The following is a 10,004-nucleotide window of genomic DNA, read 5'->3' on the forward strand; positions in this document are numbered from 1 at the left end:
TCAGTAACGAAGTCACTCCTGAGGTTCACCCTTCAGCCAAAGATTGGACAGGCCCGTAAAACAAAATGAAACTAAAGGGGCACACAAGCCCAGGGGCAAGGGCTAGAAGGCAGGAGGGGACAGGTAAGCTGGTAATGGGGAAACCAAAGTTGAAAAACGGAGAGTGTGGACATGTCGTTGGGTTGTTAACCAATGTCATAAAACAATATGTGTTTAGTTTAATGAGAAACTAGTTTGTTCTGTAAACCTTCATCTAAAGTATAATAAAAAAAAGATCTTATAATTACTAAAAGACTCAGTCTCTTGTATGTAAGTTTTCCAAATTCTTCTTTAGCAATAAGACTATCAAAGCATTGTTTAAAATCAGATTTCAACTATGTTCCAGAATTTACCAAATTTCTACACAAGCCAATTTCCAGAAAGAATGAGGCAAAAACAGAAGTCATAGAGACATTTGGTAGTTTTTAATTTTTTAGTTCTCATAAGCAATAAAAGTTAAAACTCTCAAGGCAACTAAATCAGAACGCTTATACAGTCATGTTCTCACTCTGTGCTTGAAGATTCCAAGAACTTAAATGTCTAATTCCATCTCTACATTTTAGAAATAATAAAACTGAGGTCCAAAGAGTCATTTGGCTTATGTAAACTACATTCTTCTCCTTTACTGTCTTTCCTTGATGCACACTGCATATAGACACATAATAAATTAGACAGATTTGTAAGCAGTCTTGCTGTTGAGCCTGGCAATAAAGTGAAAGGTATAGAAGTGATGTGCATTACCACATCTGCAGGTGTGGAAAGGACCCTGACTAGTTTATCTTTCTAGATAGGGCCCCACAAAGACTAGGGACCTGTAATAGGCAGAATAATGGCCCCCAAAGGTGTCTACATCCTAGCCCCAGAACCTATTAATATGTTAGGTTATATGGCAAAAGGGAATTAAGTTTGTAGAAGGAATTAAGGTTGCTAAACAGCAGACAGGAAGATTATTCTGGATTAGCAGGGGAGGATTTTATGTGATGAGGGATATCAGGTAAGATTTCCCTGAGGAAGAATGTTTGAACTGAGATCTCAAGGATGAATAGTAGTTAACTATGTCATACAATCCAGAAGAAACGATCCAGGCTATAAAAATAGCACACAAAAAAGCTCCAAGGCTAGTCAGGCTTAGAGAATATGAGAGATTGAAGAAGTCAATACGGCTGAAAGGAGAGATGGGGAGGAAACTGGTATAAAACACTGGTGGAGAAGCAGAGAATGGGATGACCATGCCCAGTTAAACACCAATTGCCATCTGAATCAAATTTAGAGTTTACAATGGCTAACTTTTTTTAAATGGATTGCCAGGCCTTTCTTCCAATCACGCAGAGGCCTGTAAAACATTTAAACAAAGTCTATCTTCAAAGGCAAACAACTGGATGACTTCAAGCTGGTGGCCAACATTGTTTAAAATAATCAGATTTTGGTTTTGAAAAGACCAAGTGGTTTGCTCATTGATGTCATACTCAGTGCAGCTGAGAAAGATAAGACCAAGCTACATGCCCTAAAGACAGACACGATAACTAGAGTATCCACAGTGCCTCCTCTCCTTCCATCACCTCCTAAACTCTCGTTCCAATACTGCTCTGCTGCTCTGTACACTCTGGGACCCTTTCTTCATTTCTCCACTCCCAAATCCTCCATCCAAGCAAACATGTTAATCTACCAATCTCCTTTTAAGCCTAACCTCTTCCCTGAAGTTTTTCTCTAGCTGCTTGCCTTTGAGTGAAGCCTTGAAGACATGAGTAACAATGCAGTCTTCTCAAACTAAGGCTCTGTACTCTCTCCACACTCCATATTGCTCTGGAGGTAGCACAGAAATCTTCTGTGCCCCCAAATTCCTTCAAACTACTATTTCATCACCCCTGCCAATAATACCCTCTCCACCTTCTTCTTGACAGCATCTACCAACCTGCTGATCATTCCCTCTCATTCACCAAGCGTGGAAATCTTCTTAACTTATTCTATTTGACTCCAAAGGCCTTCATCTAATCTTGTTGCTGTTGTTAAGTGCCGTCGAGTCAATTCCAACTGCTAGTGACCCTATGTACAACAGAACTAAATACTGCCTGGTCCTGCACCATCCTCATGATCTTTGTCATGTTTAAGCCCACTGTTGTAGCCACTGTGTCAGTCCATCTCATTGAGGGTCTCCTCTTTTTTGCTGACTCTTTACAGAGCATGATATCCTTCTCTAGGGACTGATCCTTCCTAATAATATGTCCAAAGTATGTGAGAAAAAGTGTCACCATCCTCGCTTCTAAGGAGAATTCGAGCTGCACTTCTTCCAAGACAGATTTGTACATTCTTTTGGCAGTCCATGGTATATTCAATATTCTTTCTCAACACCATAATTCAAAGGCATGAATTATTCTTGGCTCTCCCTTATTCACTGTCCACTTTTCCATGCATATGAGACAATTGAAAACACCATGGCTTGAGTGAAGCACACTTTAGTTCTTAAAGTAATATCTTTGCTTTTAAACACTTTAAAGAGGTCTTATGCAGCAGATTTGCCCAATCCAATGCATCTTTTGATTTCTTTACTGGGGCTTCCATGGGTGTTGACAGTGAATCCAAGTAAAATAAAGTCCTTGACAACCTCAATCTTTTCCCCATTTATCATGATGTTACCTACTGGTCCAGTTGTGAGCATTTTTGTTTTCTTTATATTGAGGTACAGTCCATACGGAAGGCCACAGTCTTTGATCTTCATCAGTAAGTGCTTCAAGTCCCCTTCACTTTCAGCAAGCAAGGTTTTGTCATCTGCATAACACAGGTTGTTAATGAGCCATCCTCCAATCCTGATGGCACATTTTTCTACACAGAGTCCAGCTTCTCGGATTCTTTGCTCAGCATACAGATTGAATAAGTATGGTGAAAGGATACAACCCTGACTCATACCCTTCCTAACTTTAAACTGTGCAGTATGCCCCTTGCTCTCTTTGAATGACTACCTTTTGATCTATGCACAAATTCCTCATGAGCACTATTAAGTGTTCTGGAATTTCCACTCTTCACAATGTTATCCATAATTTGTTATGATATACACAGTCGAATGCCTTTGCCTAGTTAACAAAACACAGGTAAACATCTTTCTGGTATTCTCTGCTTTCAGCTAAGAGCTACCTAACATTAGCAATGATATCCCTGGTTATTTCTGCATTTGGTTGGATCATCTTTCTTTGGAATGGCATAAATATGGATAACTTCCAGTCAGTTGGCCAGGTAGCTGTCTTCCAAATTTCTTGGCATAGACAAATGAGCACTTCCAGTGCTGCATCCATTTCTCAAAACATCTCAATTGGTAATTCTGTCAATCCCCGGAGACTTGTTTTTCACCAATGCCTTCAGCACAACTTAGACTTCTTCCTTCAGTACCATCAATTCTTGATCATATGCTACCTCTTGAAATGGCTGAACATCAACCAATTCTTTTTGGTACAGTGGCTCTCTGTATTCCTTCCATTTTCTTTTGATGCTTCCTGCATTGTTTAATATTTTCCCCATAAAATTCTTCAATATGGCTACTTGAGGCTTGAATTTTTTCCTCAGTTCTTTCAGCCTGAGAAATGCCACACATGTTCTTCCCTTTCGGTTTTCTAACTCCAGGTCTTTGCACATTTCGTTATAATACTTTTTCTTCTCAAGCTACCCTTTGAAATCTTCTGTTCAGCTCTTTTACTTCATCATTTGTTCCTCTCATTTTAGCTACTCGAAGTTCAAAAATCTTAGTGATTTTTAAATTACAATCTTTCTTACGAACTTTTACTTGGTCTATACTTTGGCCACCTACTCAATGGACTCATCATCACTAGATACTGTACCTTCTCTGAAACTCAAACACCCCCTTTTGAAACGTAAGCTGTTATCATTTCATGTCACTTGTGGGCTTCACTTTGAAAATATTTGGTAATTGTGTGTTTTACTCCAAAAACGAGAGAGAGACAGAGAGACATACATACACACAACATCTTTCTGCCCTCCCTCCCCACTCAAACGGAGACAAGAAAACAAGAGGAAATGGCTCTAAATTCCTCCATATCTAATAACTTCAATTTATTATGGAAAGTCCTTGAAGACATGGATTGTACTTTCCTGAAGCAAACCAATAAATAAGAACAAAAGAACATGAACAGATGAAGTTAAAGGCCAGGTATGTTCTGCTTCATCTCTCCAGGAAGGAAGTCTTGCCTAGTCTAAAATGTAAAATACATGGACAGTTCGTTAATAACACATGGTTTATAATAATGTATGTTCCTTAATTTTTCACCAGTTTAGTAATAGCTTATCTGGTCAACACAATCATACCTTTAAATACAGAAATACTCACAATCATGGTCTCCAGTGACAAACAGAACTCCAGACAGATCCTTTGCCTCACAAGGAAACCAGAGAAGGGCTGGGTCTTTGAATTCATGCTCCCATTGCCTACCTATAAAGTAAACCATTCAATTACTATAAGAGTAATAATGGTTTTGCTAATAATTCAAAAAAGAATTCAAAAAAATTTTTTAAGTATTCTATTTTACAGATTTTTATGCCCTAAAAGAACAATTTGGTCTGTTTTCTTAGATGTAATCTTGGCATGCCCAAACATTACCACACCGAACTACTGCAACTATGTCTTATGAGTAGGAGATGCTGTCCATGACCTCACATGCCCTTGAAATAACCCTCTCTCATTCCCCCCTGTACCATCTCTGTGAACACCTTGGGCCTGTCTTACTGTCTGTCCTCTATTTCCAACCTCTGTTAGGAGCACGCTCCATTCTCTCTGCATGGAAGAAGAGCAGAGAAGAGCTGTTATGGATTGAATTATGAACCCAAAATATGTAGTGAAATCCTAACCTTTGTACCTGTGGATGTGATTGGAAATAATGTGTGTTTGTTTGTTTGTTTGTTTGTTTTGGGTATGCTACTTAGACCATACCAGTGTAGGGTGAATTCCAAACCTAACCCATTCTGAGTTATAAAAAAGAATGTAATAGACACTGAGACTCACAGAGGTACAAGACAGATGCTAAGTAAGGATCATCCACAAACCAAGGAATGCCAAGGAACCAAGGAGTGCCCAGGGCTAACAACAAAGGAATTGACATGGCTAAGACCCTGATTTGGACTTTTAGCCTCCAAAACTGAGAAAACAAATGTCTCATCTTTAAAGCCACTCACTTTGTGTATTTTGTTACAGCAGCTCTACGTAGAGTAACAAGGACAAAAGTATTTGTGTTACAGCAGCTCTAGGTATTTGTGTTAAGCAGCTGTAGGTAACTAGGACAAAAGTCTTGGAAATAGATTTGGAGTTTTCTAAGTACAGACATCTTTAGACTTCGTCTTAAAAAAGAATTTCTACCTATTACCTAGACAAAATATTTAGAAGCTTTAATGTGTGCCATGTATATCAATACTAAAGTACCTCTTGTTCTCCTGTCAACTTCTCAACTGTTTTCTCTGTAATTACTGTATTACATTTATATTTGTATGTTTGATAAGGATGTGCAATCAAACTTTTACAGTAATGCACATTAAAATTTTTGCCCATTCAACAGTCTGGGATATACATATACACACGTACCATACATTCACTACACATCACCATTTATACCTACAGGTATATGTAAATAAGTTGTGTGCTAATAGCGTCTACTGTATTTGACTTGTTAAATTGGCCTTCACTATGAGAAACTATGGGTGGCGCAAACAGTTAGTTGCTGGGCTACTAACCAAAAATGGTGGTTCAAACCTTCCAGAGGTACCTTGGAAGAAAAGCCTGGTGATCTGCTTCCCCAAAGTCAAAGACTTGAAAACTCTGTGGAGAGCAGTTCTACTCTGCAACACATGGGGTCACCATGAATCATCATGGAGCTGAGTCAACAGCAAATGGTTTGAGTTTTTTGTTTTCTTTTTTTTTTTTTTTTTAATTAGAAACTAAGGAGACCCTGGGTGGTACAAAGAGTTAACATGCTAGGCTGCTAAGCAAAAGGTGGGAGGTGCAAGCCCACCCATGTGTGCCTCAGAAGAAAGGCCTGACAATCTACTTCTGAAAAATCAGCCACTGAAAACCCTATGGAGCACAGTTCTACTATGATACACATGTGGTCACCAGGAGGAGAAATCGACTCAACTGCAATTGGTTATGAGAAGAGAAAGTAGTGCTAAGCATAACTGGACAACCCAGAGACTTGGTAATCAGAGATTGAACCTTATTTTCAATATGAGAAATGCTTTCCTCAAGGTCAGCAGTCTTTCAATAACTCCACAAACATTAGTGACTATTCATCTGTGCCAAGCCGTATAATTCCAAGCACTGGTACTACAAAAATGAACCAGCCACAATCTTCAGCCTGTCTCAGGGAAAGGCAACTTTCAGTGCGATCAGTGAAACAAAGTCATAACATACTGACCATGCTATTTAATCTTAATCTGGATTTCTAGACTAACAGCTGTGTTTTCAAGAAAAGCATGTTTTCCTTCAATGGTCAAAACCAGTTATGTGAAACCATACGCACTAAGGGGGCTTGACCAAGTGACCATCTGCACGCCTTAAAATACAAGTACTCAGGAAGAGTGCTATGTGGGTACTGTCTCCAACAAAAAAGAGAGACAAAGAAAATACTTATAAGCATCTTATGACCATGATCTAAACATACTGTGAAACTACCTGTAATCACTAACTATTAATAATCAGTAACCAAGCAGAGTGTCCCCTGTTGCCGTCGAGTCGATTCTGACTCATAACAACACTATAGGACAGAGTAGAATTGCCCCACAGGGTTTCCAAGGAGTACCTGGTGGAGTCAAAATGCCGACCTTTTGGTTAACAGCTGAGCTTTTAACCACTATGCCACCAGGGTTTCCAATCAGAGTGTAATTATTACAATATTCATAGACTTACCCGTAACTGCCCTCTCTATGGTTTAGTTCCCCTTTTTACCCCATATTTGTATAACAAAGCCACCCTGGACTACCTGGTTCCATTTTCAATGGGCTATGTAGTTCCCCAGTTGTAATTGTCTTAAAACTTTGAGAAACCTCTCTGTTTTACCTTGAAACAGCACTCAAGTTTTTCCCTACAAGCCTCAGACTGCCACCAGTCTGAGGAAAAAAAAAAAAAGACTTCAAAGCTTAAACTTCACCTATCTTAGAAAACTTCTTTCATTTAAGCACGTGCCTTCTGCAAACTGGCAGCAGTATAATCTTCACACTCATTCCTACCTGAAAACTCTGAGGTATGGTCATACGCAGACACCAGAAATGAATTAAAAAATGTAAAACCTTGCTAGCAGGAAGTACTGTTCACTCTAGCTTCGGTGGTTCCTTTGTTCTCAGGAAAGGTGTGGGATTCCTCTAGTGTGCTTGGGCTTTAGTCTTACCCTGGGGGCACTGGGCAAAAATGAGCACAGAAGAAAATATATACCTCCCCCTAGGGTGATTCTAAATTCTGATAAAGGCTAACCCTCTGAGGTGAAGCCCAGACATTGGTATAATTTTCAAAAATTCCCTAGGCGATTCTATAGTGTAGTAACTAAGATTGCGAATCTCTACAAGGAACATCAGTTGGAATACCAACCAAGATAGCTCTTGTTTCAGGTGGTTAACAGATAACAGCATGCTTTTGAAGTGCACTAAGGGGATATCTTTCTTGATACTTCTTCTTTAAACCCTGGACATATGAGTGTTGCTGATGTCCTAACCTTCTCTCACTCTTTTCTCCTGTTCAAGGACACTTAGCTTCTAGTTCTTTGGTAATTCTTTGCTGCACTTAATTACGTTTTCATAATTCAAGGACAAGGAATGTTTAATGCACAGTGTTCATGGTCTATGTTCATTTTTCTCAACCTCCAGGTGAAAATTTCAAATGTCACCAGAGAACACTGAATCTCCTCTTGTACCTCGCCCTTTCCAAGATGGGTCAGTCAGTTCTTCTCTGTATTTCTTAGGTTCTGGCAGGGTACACCATGCATCTCAAACATTTGAAGCACAGCAGCTGAAGATCTATCATGAGATGAACCAAGGTAGACATAGGTCATTGAGATACCTCAGATCCTGGCATTCCCTATAAAAGAAGATTCCAGTTAGCCTCAAAAAAATATACATACTCAGCAATAAAGAAGAATAAACTATTGATACATGCCACAACATAGATGAATCTCAAATGCATTGTGCTAAGTGAAAGAAGACAGACTCCAAAGGCTACATACTGCATGATTTCATTTAGAATATTCTAGAAGGAGAGAAAAATGATTGGTGGTTGGCTGGACGTAAGGGAGGGGTTAGCTACCAAGATCTGGGAGAATTTCCAGGGAGGGGGAGTGATAACAGCAGAGTGTATCTTGGTTGTGGTTGCTGTTGTTGTTGTTGTTAGGTGCCAACTAGTTGGTTCTGACTCATAGTGATACTATGCACAACAGAATGAAACACTGCCCAGTCCTGCATCATCTTCACAATCATTGTTATGCTTGAGCCCACTGTTGGAGTCACTTTGTCAATCCATCTCACTTGAGGGTCTTCTTTTTCACTGACCCTCTACTTTATCAAATATGATGTCCTTCTCCAGGGACCAATGTCTCCTGATAACATGTCAAAATTATGTGAGACAAAGTATCACCATCCTTGCTTCTAAAGAGCGTTCTGGCTGTACTTCTTCCAAGATAGATTTGTTTGTTCTTTGGGCAATCCACAGTATATTCAATATTCTCCAACAACACCATAATTGAAAGGCATCAATTCTTCTTCTGTCTTCTTTATTCATTGTCCAGCTTTCGCATGCATATGAGACAATTGAAAACACCATGGCTTGAGTAAAGCACACCTTAGTCCTTAAAGTGACATCTTTGCTTTTGAACACTTTAAAGAGATCTTTTGCAGCAGATTTGTCCAACGCAATGCATCTTTTGATTTCTCTACTGCTGCTTCTGTGGGTGTTGATTGTGGATCCAAGCAAAATGAAATTCTTGACAACTTCAATCTTTTCTCCCTTTTGTCATGATGCTGCTTATTGATCCAGCTATGAGGATTTCTGTTTTCTTTGAGTGTAATCCATACTGAATGAAGTAGTCTTTGATCTTCATCAGGAAGTGCTTCAAGTCCTTTTCGCTTTCAGCAAGCAAGGTTGTGTCATCTGCATAAAATAGATTTTAATGAGTCTTCCTCCAATCCTGATGCCCTGTTCTTCATATTGTCCAGCTTCTTGGGTTATTTGCTCAGTATACAGATTAAGTATGGTGAAAGGACATATCTCTGACCGTTCCTGACTTAAAACCATGCAATATTACCTTGTTCTTTTCGAACAGCCTTCTCTTGACCTATGTACAGGTTCTTCATGAGCACAATTAAGCGTTCTGTAATTCCCATTCTTCCCAAAGTTACCCAAAATGCATTATGATATACACAGTCCGGTGCCTTTCCATAGTCAATAAAACACAGGTAAACATTTTTCTGCTTTCAGCCAAGATTCACCTAACAACAGCAATGATATTCCTGGTTTCATGTCCTCTTCTGAATCAGGCTTGAATTTCTGGCAATTTCCTGTTGATGTACTACTGTAGCTGCTTTTGAATGCTCTTCAACAAAATTTTACTTACCTGTGATATTAACAATATTGTCAGATAATTTCCACATTCAGATGGATCACCTCTCTTTGAAATAGGAATAAATATGGATCTCTTCCAGTCGGTTGGCCAGGTAGCCGTCTTCCAAATTTCTTGGCATAGATGAGTTAGCACTTGCAGCACTGCATCAATTTGTTGAAATATCTCAATTGGTATTCTGTCAATTCATGGAGCCTTGTTTTTTGCCAATGCCCTCAGTGCAGCATGGACCTCTACCTTCACTATCACTGGTTCCTGAAAATATACTACCTCCTCTAAAAAAAAAATTACTATTATTTTTTTTTTCAGATGGTTAAATGTTGACCAATTCTTTTTGGTATAGTGACTCCGTGTATTCCTTCTATCTTTTGA

General features: G+C 39.1%; 1 long non-coding RNA gene across 1 annotated transcript in view; it reads right to left on the reverse strand.

The window, feature by feature from the left end:
• Positions 1-8,101, reverse strand: part of LOC135231534 (uncharacterized) — a 40,842-nt gene extending 32,741 nt beyond the window's left edge. The window contains exons 1-2 of the long non-coding RNA XR_010322231.1: positions 7,935-8,101; positions 4,373-4,474 (exon numbers count right to left, since the gene is read on the reverse strand). This is a non-coding gene — a long non-coding RNA (uncharacterized LOC135231534). The remainder of the gene's footprint in view (positions 1-4,372; positions 4,475-7,934) is intronic.
• Between the last annotated feature and the right edge of the window lie 1,903 nt (positions 8,102-10,004).

This window comes from Loxodonta africana, chromosome 6 (genome assembly GCF_030014295.1).
Source record: "Loxodonta africana isolate mLoxAfr1 chromosome 6, mLoxAfr1.hap2, whole genome shotgun sequence".
Taxonomy (NCBI): domain Eukaryota; kingdom Metazoa; phylum Chordata; class Mammalia; order Proboscidea; family Elephantidae; genus Loxodonta; species Loxodonta africana.